Source organism: Buceros rhinoceros, unplaced genomic scaffold (genome assembly GCF_000710305.1).
Source record: "Buceros rhinoceros silvestris isolate BGI_N320 unplaced genomic scaffold, ASM71030v1 scaffold8533, whole genome shotgun sequence".
NCBI lineage: Eukaryota > Metazoa > Chordata > Aves > Bucerotiformes > Bucerotidae > Buceros > Buceros rhinoceros.
The window spans coordinates 21,415-39,102 of NW_010403011.1; the positions used below are offsets into that span (position 1 = coordinate 21,415).

Sequence of the window (17,688 nt, forward strand, 5' to 3'; positions counted from 1 at the left end):
GCAGGAAGCCCAAGTGATCAACAGATTCTCCCACCACCTTTGGTGGTACCTTTGGTACCGCCAGGTTATTCCTAGACTTACAATAAGCTGAAAAATGTGTGTTCCAGCAGACAGACAAAAAGCAGGGGAGGAGAATGAGAAGTAAATATAAATCAAGTTAAGAGCCAGCTACGTGAAGCAGTAAGACAATTTTAAGTTATGACTATTCAGAAAGTTGCAGATACTCGAAAAACACTAGTAATCAGCCATCTGACGAAAAAGGTGGCAAACACTGACTTAAAAATGAAGCATTGATGGATTAACTATATACGCACAAGATGATTGCAATTACACTTGATTCATTCCAAGGTCTCCGGCTTTCACTTCAAGCCATCGGCCTTTCTGTGTCTTCCTCCCAGACTGAGAGGCCCTTTAATAACAAGTATTTTCTCCCATGAAGGCACCTGCTATGTTAAAAGGTTACTCTCCAAGAATCAGTAGATACCATTTCCAACCCTTGAGTAATTTCTACAAATTTTACGTCTATTTTCCACCTTTTTTCATGTAAATTCCCAAATTACACAAAGCCATTCAGAGCTGATCTTTCCCCCACTTTCCTGCCTGTTATTTATTCCTACTTCAAGAACTCAGAGCCAAGAGCAGCTTTTAATACTTTTTTTTGAAAGTGCTACAGTTTTTCTTAAAAAATTTGTAGAGGAAAGCAATGCTGAGCTGTGATTTTCAGGTTTTGCAGAACACAAGCATCTCAAAAATATCTCTACATTACTTCAATAAAAGTATTTCCTTGTCAACAGAGCTGGGGAAGGTGAAACAGGGGGAGGTCAACAGAAAGAAAACGCTTCAGTAATTTGTTGTAAAAATATTTTAGAAATATGACAGGGAGGTGAGAATTTTTTATCAGGTGTCTGTGGGCAAGATTTTGGAAGCAGGGGTGGCCTCTCTGGAAGGAGGTGAGGGGCTGCCCCATGTTGAACAAAACCAGCACCAACGGACCCACTACAGGACACAGCTGAGCCTGTCAGCCAAGCTGGTGGCACCTCTGGGGAAACATTTAAGAAAGGGCAAAATGCTGCACAGCAGTATGAGGAATTAGGAAAAGTGTGAGAAACAGCCCTGTGGACACCGAGGTCAGAGGAGAAGAGGGAGGAGGTGCTCCAGGTGCGAGGGCAGAAACTGTCCAGCAGCCTGTGGAGGAGACCTTGTTGGAGCAGATATCCACGATGCAGTCTGTGGAGCACTGCCCACTGGAGCAGGTGGTTATACCCTGGAGGAACCATGCCTCATGAAGGACCCACCCTGGGGCAGGTTTATCCTGAAGAGACTGCAGACTGTGGAGCTCCTATGCTAGAGCAGGGCAAACCATGAGAAGGAAGGAGCACCAGTGAGGAACCGATACAGACTGACCAAACTCCCCATAGCCCATTCCCCTCTGCGCCACTGGGAGCAGGGAGAAGGCAGAGGAATTGGGAAAGGAGTAAAGTTGAGCCTTCAGCTTCAAGGGGAGCACAGGAAGAAGGCGTTTTAGGTTTTGTCTTTGTTTCTTATCATCCATTAACTGGCAATAAATTAAGTCTTCCCCAAGTCAAGTCTGTTCTGTCTGTGACAGTAACTGATTACTTTATCTTCATGACTTCACCTCGACCCATGAACTTTCTCACCTTATTTTCTCCTCCAGTCCTGTTGAGGAAAGTAAGTAAGAGAGTGGCTGGTCAGGCACCTGACAGCCAATCACACTAAACCCACCAAAGAAATATGAAGCAACGGATAAGAACATCTTGGTTTATGTTTAGGAGAAGATTTGAGGAAGAATTCGTTGGTGATCTGCCTTCAAAACTACGGAGAAGAAGATTACCAGCATCTACGACTGCTGTTGTAGCCTACAACAGCACATATACCAGAATTAAAGTAAAACTCTGCTAGCAATACAGTAGTCTGCAAATCTACCTCCACAAGAAATAAACCAGATAATAGGGTTTTTTTTATACAACGAAAAAAATTGGTTGGATTTCCTACACTAATCGATGATAATTTTAGGTAAAAGTTACTGAACTCTAATCAAACATTACTTCCTCAGTGGTTTAGGCACTTCTAAAAAATTTATTCCTATCTTTTCTTTTTTTGACTAGCTTATAAAAAAAGAAAATCTTCCATAGATCTCTACATTCTAAAGATGTTATTGTCACCTCTTAAGTGGTAGCATGTTTTGGTTGCCTTCACTAAAATATTAAAACCCTTTCATGATCACAAAGGCTCAAAGAGATCACAGATAAAAATGAAGATTCTTTAAAACACAGGTAAAATGAGCATATATGAAAAAGACAAAAAAACAAGAACAAAGTTATTAGAGGACAAATGTCCTCATTTAGAGAATAATTACTCCTTACATAGTCCTCAAATAGTACCAGAAGTCTAAATTAACTAATGAACTTCCTACCCCCGTCTTTCTTTAATGAGAGTTGTTTTGAAGAATAATTTCTATTTCAATTTTCCTTGATCAGGAAAGACACAACTTACATTTGATGAATAAGATGTTTCTCTCAGAGTAATTTCTTTTAGTTAGTTAAAACTGACATTACACTTGCATTCTTTGAGAAGAGAGTTAAAGCCAAGGAGTAAATGCATACCACTTAACAGTATGGAATTATATCATGGTTGAGGTTGGAAGGGACCTCTGGAGGTCATCTGGTCCAACACTTTGCTCAAGCAGGACCACCTAGAGCCAGTTGCTGAGGACCACAGCCACACAGCTTTTGAATATCTATCTCCAAGGATGGAGACTCCACAACCTCCCTGGGCAACCTGTGCCAGTGCTCTGCCACTCATTAAAAAAGTATTTCCTGATGTTCAGAGGGACACACTTGTATCCTGAATCACAAAGCCCTGCTAAACCAGTTGAATTTGCATGAAGGTAGAAGTAATTTGTAAGTTAGGAAATAATTAACAAAGATTAAAAGTTTTTCAGAGTTACACTTCCTAAAATTCTACATGGCTTGAAGGGAGGGAAACCTAAATCAATGTAGAAATGCATCTAAAATCCCGCAACTTCTCTGTGCAGTCACAAAATACACATGGAGGAACAACCTCCTATAATCTGCTGTTGCACTTCCAGTAAATTTGAGGTTGGTGTTTTTTTTTTCCCCAGAGGTCACCCTTCCTATGGCATAATGGACGACACTTCAGGAGCTACAGTTCTCTAGTACATCTCTCAGTACATACTCATCACATCATTTACTGCCATCCTTCTCCTGGCTAAGCCACTCACATCAAACTTCAAAAAATCCCAGAACAAGAAGTCTGCTTTTCCTTACATTATAACCTTCCTTCTTTGTTAATGAGATCCACCAGTCATGCTGACACTGCTGTATGGAAAACATGGAGCTATGAGGTTGACACAGGAATTGAAAGACTGTGCTGTGGTAACTTCTCTAGCAATGGTCTAATTAAAAGATATTAAGAACTCTTCTTTGTAGTGGAACTGCTGTGTCCTCAACAAAGTGAGGTATATTCACCTTCCAATCAAGGTACAGGTCTGCAATACCTGAACTTGGGTAACAGAAGGAAAGAAGGAAACAACTCGATGTCTTAAGGTTCATTCCTGCCCTTAGATACACATTTTCATGAAACAGGATTAGATACCAGGAAAAAAAAAAAAAAGGTATTTTAAAATTCTGGTTCTTGGCAAAGATCAGCATATCTAAGAGCTTTGAATCTGGTAACACAAATGGGGTGGTGTTAAATAAAGCACATGATCCTTTCAATATATACATAAGCAGTCAGCTCATTAACTGGAAGTGACATAAAAAGACTCAGGTTTACTGGTAGAAGGGTGACTATAAACTTGTTTCAGAGATCAAAAAAAGCAAATGATACTGCCAAATGGACAAAAATAAGGTCCTTCCAGAGACAGAGAGGATGTAGCTTTAGAAATAAAAAAACCCCAAAGAAACATGCTTTTTAGGCCAGGTTTTGTTTTGCTTAGTCCAGACTGGTTTTCTGATCCTGTTCACAGCCCTAGACCCAGTTACACAAACACAACAAACTAACACATCACAGAAGCAGGACATGGGCGCTCCAGTGTAAATTTACCATTAATTCCAGGCTGGAAGTTAGAGTGCTTCAAACAAAGTGTTTTTCAGCACTCTAGAAGGACATGGAGGGACTGTGGTTCAGAGGGGAAGAGAAAATCGTAATCCATTCCAATGTGGAGCTTCTTCCATAGCAAGTTCCCTCTGGTATTAACATAAAAATACGTTATCTAGTTTATTTGCAATGCAACAACTCAAATACCATCTTCTTTTTTATAAAAGGAGTTAAAGCCAAAAAGTAGTGAAGCAGGTGTCACTAGCAATACACACCTGGAAAATGTCACTGTTCTGCAACTAATGTTTTCACACTTCAGGTTCTACCAGGCTGATTCCAGGCTGAATACAAAGCTTTCTTTAACCTATAGCCATTAACATGCAGGAATCCTTGAAGTAACTACCTACATTACCATAAAGCAACTGGAGTATTCCGCCTATGAAGTAGATTTTTTTCAAAAACATGAAAATTTTGTCTTTTTCTGTTTTCCATTGCAGAAAACCATGGAGGGAAGAAGTTATTTCTTGCTGCATTCTCAAAATCAAACCTATTTTTCCATCATGCAAGCAAGAGGAAAAATGTCACAATTAAACATTTCATAAATAGTAACACTAAAATTACTTTAAGTCAATGTAATTGAACAGAAATTAAAATGTAGTTTTAAATTGCATATTACAACATAAATGGTAGCACTTAGCAGAAAGTGTTAACTCATTTAATTTTTAATTGTTAACTGCCTCATGGCAATTGTTTTAACACAGAAAGAAGTGAGAAGCTTTTCAGTAAATTTCACTGTAGGTCACTCTGGCACGCAGATCAAATCAACTACAGGTTGAACAGGTAATTAGGTTTGCCCTGTGATACATTTATGGAGACAAATTCACAACGAAAGGGAATAAATGATTTTCATTTAAATCCCTCTCAAACAACCACTCTTTTTTGGTCTTTTAAATGTAGTTTGAGAAGTATTTCTCTTTGATAAAGAACATGAAATTGCAAATGTGCTAGAGTACATTGATCACTGAATTAGTCAGGAAAATAATTTTGTAACTTTCATGAACTTTGATAAATAAGGCATAGGATAGTAAGTCCTCAACAGACTGCGGGTGGCAACTTTTTTGTGATTACTCGATACATTAAAAATCTTCAGCAATGCTGCTAAATTCACTAGAGGAGATGAGCCCAAAGGCATGCAGATACATTAAAGAATGTGATTAGTCTTTATTAGCCATGAGTGTTTTTCCTTGCAAGGTTCTTATTTGTCTCATGAAATACTAAATAGACTAAGCAAGTGTCAAATATTTAACAGCACTGCAGTGTTCTATAGTGGGCTGTATACTCTTCTTTAATCCAGTTCAGTACAACATGACATGTTATAGGTATTTTGAAAAATAATAACACACGGAATTAAAAAAATATTCCAAACACTAAACCATCCTCCATCTCCCAGACTGCATCACAATAAACAAACACTACTACGCAGCTAATCCTGCTGACTGACTGCTTCATGGTGCTGTTCCCTTCTGCCTCTTCTGTCCTTCGTCCAGCTTGTCTGTCTTCCCGGCACACTTTATCACAGAAAGATCTTACCTCAATAACTTTCGGATTTGGGTTTGTTTTGTTTTTTTGGTTTTTTTTTTTACCTCAGTCTGTTGCTGGCAACCTGTTTCTCCTACCTTCATTCACCTTAAATAGCTTATCTAAAATCAGGGGATTTTTGGTGCCTTGCCTTCATAATATAGTTTTGACAGTCTCCATCAGAAGTATTTATCACCACAGTTAATGTAAATAACAGTCTTCCTTCCACATCAAATGCAACTAAATTCTTCCATGGTCAATTCTATCTTGCTCTGACAGTAATCAGTTATTCACCAGAACAGTCTGATCTTTTAATTTTTAACTCAAATGTAGGAGGTACTCTGCATCCCAAAAATGCACAAACATACTGTACAGTCACAGAGCAATTATCACCACCAGTGGTATTAAAATATTTCTTCTACACTAAGTATGGCTCATCAGGTTAGGTCTATCAGTACATTAAAACCCAAAGGAAAAAATCCAGTGCCCTTCTCAAAATGGACAAGATGTCAAAAGATGCTAGAATTCTACTAACCGGTGTATCAAAACTTAGGAATTTGGTTTCAATATACAAGTTGTCTTTGGTAGAGAACAAAAATAGAGAATGGTATCTAGCCTACAACCTAACAGTCTTAAGGCAGCTGTGAATTTTGGCTATGAAGCGGGGGAGAAAGGAATAATAATAATAATAAAATCTATTGTCCCCCGCTTGCTAGAATCAGAAACAATGTGTGTTTAGGACCCTGAAGAGGCTGCCTGGAAAATGTAATGAACACAGCCCATACCAAAGCAAATTGTCAGTTCTCTTTTCCAACAATCCAAATTGTATGTAATAACATGGGTCTGTGGTGGAACCCAAGAAGTTTCATTTAATTCATAAAACAGACCTGTGATGGCAACCTAAAGCCACTGCACTTCCAAAAGGAACGAATATTTCAAAGTTGTTAATTTTCATTAAATAGTATAAATGTAATTACAACTAAGGACAACATTACTTAAACCACTTAACATAGAAACATTGAATCTGCCTTCAAATTCCCCAAAATAACCACAAAATCTGGCTAATTAAAAATCAAAGGTAACCATCGCTTTTCTCATATGCACAGCTTTTCCTTCCCGTAATTTGTGGCCATTGGAAAACGTACCATTAATCGCAGTCTTATTCTTACTGTCCTCCCTTTCCTGTCACTGGGCAAGCCTTCCAAACAAGGGCAATAAAGGCCAAGGCAGCAAAATATTGCTGATACTGGCAGATATCGAGGCGAGACCAGTTAGTGCGCCACGACCCCCACCCCCACAACATTACAAACTGACTACCTACATTCTCTGTTGACGTTATTTTCTTTATAGAGCTGTTGCAATGCAAATTTTCCACGTGAATTACAAGTGTCACCTAGTAAATAGTAAAAATTGAAATATCACTTTTCCTGTGTTCACATGCATATGTTTTAACAACAGATCAAATCCAGGCACGCAGTTTCTCATTATTAAAAAGACAACACCAGTAAGAGAACTTTGGATGGTCAGAATGCTGATGTTCCCTAAGGAGGTCTATGTAAAAAAATGCTCTACAACACATCAAATCTGCTACTTTTGTAAGTAAATGCATGCTGACTTGCGAAAGTCCAAGGGCTGCAGCAGAACACAGAATTTCCTTTCACAGAACAGTGCTCAACTGCAAACGATGGGAGCACCTCCACTCCTCCACAATTTACATCTCAAGGATGGATAGTAACTCTATTTAAGAAGTTCTGTCTTTTGGAAATTAGGGGAAGTGCCATCACCCATATAACAACCTCAACTGCAAGGTACTATTTATTGCGACATCATTAAGAGTGCTCTCCTCTTTTGCAGGTTTGGGTAAGTAATATATTATTCAGTAACATTTTATAAAGACTGGTTCAGGCTCAGTAATTTGTATCCCAGTTTAAAGTGTACTTAATGAAGTGGGTTGACTCTGGCTGGACAACAAGTGCCCAAAGCCGCTCTACCAGTCCCCTTCTCAGCTGGATGGGGAGAGAAAACATAACAGAAGATTTGCAGGCCAAGGTAAGGTTGGGGAGATCATTCACCAATTACCGTCATGGGCAAAACAGACTTGACTTGTGGAAAATAAATTTAATGTATTACCAATCAAATCAGAGTACAGTAAGGAGAAATAAAATCAAAGCTTAAAAGCACCTTCCTCCCACCTCTCCTTTCTTCCTGGAATTAACTTTACTCCTGAGTTCTCTACCTCCTACCCACCAGTTGCAAGGGGGGACAGGGAATGGAGGTTGCAATCAGTTTGTCACATGTCTTCTCTGCTGCTCCTTCTTCCTCAGGGGAGGGACTTCTCACACTCTCCCCCTGCTCCAGTGTGGGGTCCCTCCCATGAGAGACATCTCTCCACAAACTGTTCTAATGTGAGTCCTTCCCACAAGCTGCGGTTCCCCATGAACTTCTGCAACATGGCTCCTTCCCATGGGCTACAGTTCTTCATGAACTGCTCTAGTGTGGGTCCTCTACACGGGGTGCAGTCCTTCGGGAACAGACTGTTCCAGCACGGGTCCACTGCAGGGTCGCAAGCCCTGCTCCAGCATGGGCTCCTCTCTCTCCATCAGTACACAGGTCCTACCAGGACCCTGCTCCAGTGCGGACTTCTCACAGGCTGCAGGTGGATATCCGCTCCGCTGTGGACCTACATGAGCTGCCTGGGGACAGCCTGTCTCCCCACCGTCTTTACCACAGGCTACAGGGGAAACTATTCTGGCACCTGAAGCACCTCCTCCCCCTCCTTCTTCACTGACCTTGCAGAGTTGTTGCTTTCACCTATTCTCACTCCTCTCTCTGGCTCGTTTCCCTGCTGCACACACACCCTCCTTCTTAAATACATTATCTCAGAGGTGCTACCACCACTGCTGATGAGCTTGGCCTTAGACAGTTCTGAGTTCATTTTGGACAGAGTACAACTCAACTTTCAGTTCGTCTTCAAACCTAGTACAACTATGACTTCAAATACATACACAACACTCATTTAAATGGAATGCAATTGGACACTCAAGTGTGCTGAACTGAGGTTTTCAAGGTGCTATTTCCAAGACTGTATCCTTCCTGTCAAAAACTATTTAGAGAATGGCTAATAAATAGAGATTCTCTGAAAATTCCTAAGTGGCAAAAAGCTTATGTCGATATTATTAAATCATTCCTTGGCAAGGCAGGATTACCTACTTATCTTCACTGAGAAAACAAGCTAAACATTCCCAACACTGTTCAGTTTCTTTTAGTCGCTGCAGTTTACCCTAGATTAATTTCTGGGCAATTTCTATATATAAATTTGAACAAACCCCACTATAGTCATGGCCTCGGGAAGAGAAGGAAAGCACCAGCACTGTGAAAGAAGGTAAGATGCTCAATCTAGCCAGATTTTAATCAGTTTGTCTGGAAAAATAGATATAGAAGCATCAATATTTATTTACATTTATAAATTAAAACTAGATTTGAAGCTAATTTCATTCTCCAATTTAAAGATAGCTAAACTCGTATCAAGAGTTTGCAACAGTCTACACTTTTCAAATTTACACTGAAAAGCCAAAAAGAGCATCAGTGAAACGCGCTGCAGAAGTTGGTGTCAAAGCACAAATTCTTTCTGATCCCTAATTTGTGGATGTGATGAAAATCCCATTTCAGGGATATTTATCGTCCTTGCCTCTCATTTACTGGCAAGGTTACAAGGATATAATGCCTCAATGCTGGACATCTCCCTCTCCCTTCTGTTGGATGAGCAGGAGGAAGTCAGGCAAGGTCACAGCGATTAACCAGTTTTCACATCTTTCTCCAGCATCTACCCCTTATATGAGCAACTATAGCCTCCTCTTCTGTTTCTCTACTCTTCCTGTAGTAGTTGAGACAGGAGTGACTTTGTTTTGGGAAGTGACGGGGAGGGAGCACAGCCAAGGAAAATTAGGATTTCCACCACCCGTAACCCCAACTGGGCTAAATCCGAGCAGTTGCCTTGGATGTTTTTATACATCTGTCCTAGGCTGAGAGGAAGACAAAACCAGTGCCAATGAAGACTACAGGCTGGGGGGTGACAAGACTGAAAGTAGCCCTATAGAAAAGGACTTAGGGGTACTGGTGGATGAAGATCGGGACATAAGCCAACAACCAGGTTGCGTGCTCACAACCTGGAAGGCCAACAATATATCCTGGGCTTCATCAAAAGAAGTATGGCCAGCAGGTCAAGGTTGGTGATTCTGCTGCTCTACTCTGGTGAGACCCCACGTGGAGTACTGCGTCCAGCTCTGGAACCCTCAGGAAAGAAAAGACATGGACCCACTGGAGTAGGTCCACAGGAGGCCACAAAACTGATCGCTGGAACTGATCACTTCTGCTCTGAGGACAGGCTGAGATAGTTGGGATTATTCAGCTTGGAGAAGAGAAGGCTCCGGGGAGACCTCATTGTGGCCATAAAGGGGATCTAAGAAAGATAGGGCCAGTCGTTTTAGTAAGGCCTGTGGAAACAGGACAAAGGGTAAAAGATGTGAGATTTAGACTACATAGAAGGAAGAAATTTTTATTGTGAGAGTGGTGAAACAGGTTGCCCGGAAAGGTGGTAGAAGCCCCATTCCTGGAAACATTACAGATCAGGTTTGACAGGGCTGACTGACTTGGTGGCTAGCAAAGAGGAAGAGGAACAGAATCACTAATTTGTATGCATGGGACAAAAAATTAGACAAATGTTTTAGAATAACCAAGGTAATAACCAAGGTGTCCATCTACTGTTTTGGTAAATCAAGTCCTATTCTCTACTTCTCAAACACAGTATGTAACAAAAAGGTGTCCTCCCCACACTCACTGTCGTAACTATTATCATCAGTATTTTATCAATATCACTCTGCTGCACAGAATAAACATGTATACATTGTTGTGTACCTGTTCACTGACCTCAGGCAGGAGCCTGAGTATATTACATAGGTAGACTTAAACACCTCTGTGCATAGGACAAAAGTAGATTTTTCCTTAATGCTAGTAACTTTAACGTAAGTACGATAACTGCAGGAATTACCTATAGGACATAAACTTTAGCATTATTTTAAAATGAAAAACGCAAGATTCTACTCAGGCTGAGTCCGAAACATTTTCAGGAACACAAAGCATAATAAACCACGGGAAAGCCTAGATTCTTGTGACTTAATAAGGCAGATTTTGGGCTGTTATTTTTAAGAAGTATCTTTTCAATGACACTACACTGCTTAAGAGTTTTTAATAGAATACTGAGATTTTTCACCCCAGGGTTACTAAATTCAATACGGCCCAGATCAATAATGACTCAAAGTCATCGCCATTTGATGAGAGTTTGGAGCTTAGGTTAAAATGTATTATGAGCTTAGATTAGCTCCTAGTGAACAGCTTCATAACTGACACTAACAGGTATGGTTGCTGGCAGTCTCAATACAGAGCCTTAAATTCAGTGGGCACACAGAGTGATTTAATTTCTTGACCTACAGCAAAACCTGTGGGTGAGGGTTGAGAAATCTTGGACTGCTAGTTGCTTACTTGTACCCGTCCCAGGAATAAAATAAATTTAGAATGTAGACACACTTTTCAGATACCATATTTGTTCCATTGCCAAGAAAATTAAGTTATTTCAAAACTGGATGACCTCAGGTAGCACACTAAAACAGAATAACTCTTCCCCTCAAAGACCAATTCATTAGAACATCTGGTTTACACAGCACCTTAATCCTGCTAAGATACAAACTACTTGATTAAGGAATTAACATTTTTTAAAAGCCTGGAAACTGTATTCAGGTAATCTGTCATATGATGTCTGATTAGAACAAGAACCATGTTATTTGCTACTAAAGAAAAAGCATACTCCGATTTCAAAGCAGCACAGATGTGGGAAGATTCAAGGCAGAAGAGAGCAGGTGGCGGGCTAGCTGGCAATTAGGAAATGTGCAAGATTACAAGATGACTAAAATTTAATTGTCAAAACTACACTTTTTAAACTAACAATAATAATAAGGCGTTTGTATTGCATTTTGCCTTTCAATGTTATAAAGCAGAGAGACCTCCTTTGCACATTTAAAATTAAGTTTTGCATGTTTAAAATTATTTTACACTGTTGTTCCACAGCCAGCTTTCAAACAAAACCTTCATGATTAAAATGCTCATTCTGTTATTATTCTATCCATGAAACAGTGTTTTGATGGCCCAAGCTGAGAAAAATAAAAACACCAACTGCATTTTAACCAATAAAGATGACCACAGCCTACAGTTCAATAATTAGAAAAAATAGTAACTACTATGTTTCCAGCATCTACTGATAAATTATGTAAAAACAATGCTTATGTATAGTTCTGTTTCATGTCATTTACAATAATCTTAACTTAGGGGTAAAAAGTAAAGTGTAGCAAATGCAGGAGATCATTATCTAAGCTTCCCAAACTCTGTGCACAAAAACAGTTTTTACTACTCTCGCTTTAGTAAAATCAAGCCAGGATCTCCTGCAATATCAAAACCACATAAATGCCAAGAAGTGCCACAGGATGACATGAAAAACAAAAATAATGAGAAACATGATTTTCTATCCATACAGCTGGTCCACCTGGAAGGGATCTTGTGCTGTCTTTCTCCCCTTTACAGAGCAAGCAAATATCAAAAGGTCAAAAGTATCCACCCCTCATTGAGATAGAGCTTGGAACTCTATCTTCCAAGAGGAATGAGTCAAATAATGATATGGAATGAAGAGGAGATTCCAGGGGGATATGACAAGGAATCTGTAAACCAAAAGGAATTATAATCCTGGTTCCTTTTGAAGACAACTAATAATCTCCCACTGATTTCTCAAGGGCCAAGATTTTCATGCAACAACATTATTCATATAAACAATGAACTCTCATGAAAACAATACGTGTTACAAATAATGCAAAATCAAACCAGAATAAAGAATATGAGAGAAAACCTACTGGGAGAGAAATTGCTTGACATTGATTCATCTGTAGAATGATTTCAGAAATGGTAAAAACAAACACTGTTGCATGAATATTTGCAGAAACGGCAGAACAAGATCAGATGTAACAAAACACGTCCTCTAACAAGTCACTCTTTTTTCTTCCAGCTCCACATAATAGGTTGCCCAACAGGAAAGTAAAAGGCTCAGTAGCTACAAAGTAATGCAATAGTGGCTTAACACCATATGCAGGCCACAAAATAATGCGACCTAGAAAGAAGTCCATGGTAACATTCCCTCTAAATTTCCCTTAATTCCTAACCAGCATTCACAGAACACTATCCAGTCAATTTCTGGTGATGGATAAGGAAAAAACCCAAAGCTCAAGCCACTTATCTCTTCTTATCAACCTGAAAGGAGATCTAATCTGTGAGTACAAACATTCAGTGATACAACAAAATTTTGGAAATAAACTTTTTCCTTGAAGTACCTTATCAGCATGAGAATGAGCTTCTAGTATTTCCTCTCGGCTTTGCAGTCGTATGCAGTTTGCACGAATGCTGAAAACAGTGCTATGTGTCATTTAGTGCTAGGTAAATATATGATTTCCCATACAGAAGAAACCCTCAAGAGTCTCACTATTTCATTTCCACGCTCTCAAATACAGTTGGGTCTGCTCACGCTATTTTCAACAGATGGAGTTTAAGAACAGGATAAATTGTCAAAGAAAAGTTTCATAAATGGTCTAGGCAACATGCTCTAGTTATGCGTGTCCCCCTACAAGTGTTCCTAAATCTGAATTTGAACATTCTGGCTACAAATTACATTCACTATTTCTTTCTGTCCAGTTTTATGGAAGGTAGTAAGTAATGACAAATGATTATAATTTTACCTAAAACAGTCCAGAATGGACTGAAAAAATGATGCATCCAGTTACTCCCCAACAACTTTTGTCTTCTGGTTTAAAACTCCATTTATTTAACCTCTCCTCATAAATGTGATTTTCTACATTTCTTTTTATTGCTGATCTATTCTTTCTGTTAATTTTCCTTTCTTTCTGAAAAATGCAGCAATCAATACTATACAAAATGTCCTAAAGGTGGATGACCACCGCTGCAGAGAAATGTAGAATTACCTCTTAGTTCTGTAATACTGAATGTTACCTGAACATCTCCCAATCTCTCACTTTCTCCTAATATTCAGCTCTAAGGAGAGAGTAAGAACATAGCGAGACAAGCCCTCTAGAGACATAAACTTACTGTGTTCTCAAACTAAGACAGAAGAATAACTTCACTACACTATAAGCACTTTTTCAGCTGGCTATGTAACCATATGAAAACACCAGAAAACACCCCTCTTTCTACATCCCTGGGTAGATCATTTTACCTTGCCTAAGAAGGAAGCTGTTTTCTTCTCTAGAGCCTGTTCCTTATCTACTTCAATACTTAAATCCTATGGAAACAGTAATCGACAGCATATTAATAGCTTCTACACCAGACAAAAAACACAAACATTTCTAAGCATCTAGCAATTAAAATTAGTAGACCAATCCAAAACACACACTGGTACTCCAAATTGCATCTTATATTATTTTCCATGTACTTTTACACTGCAGGTATTTAATTTCGAAGTGACAGTTAGGTCACTTAATAAGGTGACAGTTGCATATATACTTTTTCCTTAAAAGAACAATGTCTGCTCTTCAGTAAAGATGATACTTTATAGGAATTTTGGGGTGAAGATTAGCCTACAAAGTCTTCTGAATTTGAGATTGAAACTTTACTTTCCCATTAAAGATAGCAATTCTCATTTCCAAGCAATATTCATCAGCCTTTCCTTTCAATATAATTTTCAATACACACTGAAGCAAATTATTCATGTTATTTGAAGGCCAACCATATCCAGGGCTGCATCAAAAGAAGCGTGCCCAGCCGGTCAAGGGAGGTGATTCTCTGCTTCACTCTGGTGAGACCCCACTTGGAGTACTGTGTCCAGCTCTGGAATCCTCAGCCTAGGAGTGTCCTGTTGGAGCAGTTCCAGACGAAGCCACAAAAATGGAACACCTCTCCTATGAGGACAGGCTGAGAGAGTCAGGGTTGTTCAGCCTGGAGAAGAGAAGACTCCCAGGAGATCCTATTGTGGCCTTTCAGTACTTAAAGGGGGGGCTATAAGAAAGACAATATTTAGTAGGGCCTGTTGTGATAGGACAAGGGGTAATGGTTTTAAATTAGAAGAGGGAATGCCTAGAGATTTAGACTAGGCATAAGGAAGAAACTTTTTTAAACGAAGGTGGTGAAACATGGGAACAGGTTGCCCAAGACGTATCAGATGCCCCATCCCTGGAGAGATTCAAGGTCAGGCTGGACAGGGCTTTGGGCAACCTGATCTAGTTGAAGACATCCCTGCTCACTGCAGAGGGATTAGTCCACATGACCTTTGAAGGTCCTTACCAAACCAAACTATTCCATCACTCTATTCCAAAAGTATCCTCAGGATTAATCTTAGCTTCTCTGCCCATTTCTTCTTGACATTTCTTTACATCAACATCCATCTTTTTTTCTACTCAGATACAGTATCCCAACTTTTGTCAAGTTACACTTTATTTCTGTACCTCCTGATTTACCAGACATACCGAAAAGATCAGCAAAAATCTATGTCTTTCTAGGCAACTAAACAAAAGGGGGGTTTCTGGAAGCCCAGGACACTGGCCCCTGAAACAATCAATTTAAAATCCATCAAATCCTAGACAGAAACATAAATACCCTTTTTTCTTTACATAATACAGAATTTTAGTTATAGCCAATAATTAGTAATACTTATGAAAAAACTGTCATTTTACTTTTCTGCAGTGTCAAAACCACACTCTTGCTCTACAAATATAATGTAGACCTCTTACGTAACCTTAATGAAACAATGGTGAGTCAGATACTTCTGAAAGCCATTATCTCCTCATGTTGGCAAATCTACTTTACAGAGCTAACTAGACTATAATAATGCTACCTCCTAGATTCATGTCAGAAAAATACTCAGATTCCTGTTGCAGATGGAACAATAAAAATCTGAATTTTTCTTTAATACAGCTTTGATGCATCTAAATTAATAACCTCAGAATTCTAAGTTCACTCTTCCAAAGAGCACAAATGTACTCTTCCAAAATGTAAAAAACATTAGTAAACAGCTGATACGACTGTAGCCCACGAGCCATTAAACTAGCTTTCAAAAAAAAAAAAAAACCAAAAAAACAAACCACTCCGAAGTGAAAGGGACCTAAGCATTCAAATATCATTGTATAAAACAAACAAACACAAACTAATCACAGGGACTGACTTCAACCTAACAACTGAACACCGTGTAATTTTTTATCAAACTGGGCACTCTGCAAAAGCACTTCCAAAACACTAGTCCATTTTCCCAGTGAGTTTATTACAAATCATATGACACAGGCATTCTCATATTGACATACAAATGGCTCCTACAGGCTAGAGCCTGTAACGGTCATTCTCCATTTCTCTGTAGTTCATGAGCCTGTTTCTCCCCACTACTGTATTAGATGTCAATGCTGTGTTGTGGGAACATATTAGCTGTCAAGAAAAGGAAGCACACCTCATCACAGTTTGTTCAGATCAAACTCTTTACCCAGACATTAAACCTGCAAATTCCCTCCTTCTTCCTAAAACGTTAACCCAAATTGTAACAGAATATAATTCAAAAAATAAACTCATGAATCAAAGCGATGAGACGTCATACTGAAAGTCCAGGTGTAAGCACAGAAAAACAAGTTACTTACCTTCTAATAACAGTTCTTTAACATGTTACCATTTCTGTGATGCTTTTTTCTGAAAGGATATGCCTACAACTTGTTCTCTTAGCAGTGTCTCTGAAGACACAACTTCTATATACTCTGTAGGAGGTGCAAAATTATAGATGGAATAGGCCAAGTCTTACTCAATTTCTTCATTTCTACAGAAATCCAAAAAAAGACTTAATTTCCATCAGATGGGAAGGCGAATTTGGAGATCTAGATAGTCAAGCACACAACCCAAGCTACTGTAAACAGACAGACATCTTTTCTCCTTAATCATTTGCTCACACAGCCTCATAAGCAAAGCAGGTTCACAGAGATGAAACTAACAGGAATCCAACCTTGGACTGGGGGCACTTCTTGAGTTCAGATATACAAAGCAATGACTGTACATATGCTCTTAACGCCCAGGCAACTCATCCACAGAATTCAGGACCCCAGTTCTTCCTTTAAGTGTATGAAAATATGCTTCAGTGTTTAAGGATCCAGTGTCAATCCCTTACACAGAAGTTAAAGGCTAACAACATTTGCAGAATGGACTTGTTACAGAAATACGAAAGTAAATGTAATGCAGATGTACTAAATAATACACAAAGATAAAAGTAACAGCAAGACAAAATTGACAACTGGCAAGTCTGAAGCTTAGGAATCCAATAGTGGTAGATGATTAAACAAGGTACGCAAAATTTATATTATTTTAGGAAAAAGTTTTAGGTCTGGCTAGCAATGGGAGGGAGTATTTTTCACAGGCTTGAAAAGAACTAAGGAACAAGCAAATCTGCAGCACGGAGGAATCAAATGACAGCAGGGACTTCTGTCACTATTTTGATGCTGAACTCAATGTGTTACCCGAACTCTGAACACACCATTCTTCTCAGTCTTCCAAGCAAGGCATATTTTCAAGCCTGGAGACCAATTTACAACGTTTCTTCTGCATATCTCAGTTCTAAGATGAAAACTACACATTTTCAAGTCAGTATGTTCCAATAAAATTTACTAAAAGATAATTACACTAACTGCCACCAAGTAGAAAGAACCTTAACGATAGGCCTAAGTTCAATTGTTAGGACTTTTCCATAAGTCAGATGAAATGCACAAAATACGTAAGCAGTTCCATAATCGAAAGATACTACACCTGGATATTAAGAAGTGGTTTCTTCTTTCTTTTTACCCCCTTTTTTTTAATAGAGAATCTATTCTTGCAAACAAACTGTTAGTAACTGCAATTGAGAAAAAGAACCAAGCCTCAAAACTTGACAGCATTACATTCTACTAATTTCTAGTGAACAAG

The 17,688-nt window shown here is 39.0% G+C and overlaps 1 protein-coding gene across 1 annotated transcript in view; it reads right to left on the minus strand.

Moving 5' to 3' along the window:
- LOC104490538 (dnaJ homolog subfamily C member 1-like) overlaps window positions 1-17,688 on the minus strand; it is a gene marked incomplete at its 5' end in the record, with an annotated part of 54,200 nt that overhangs the window by 7,798 nt on the left and 28,714 nt on the right.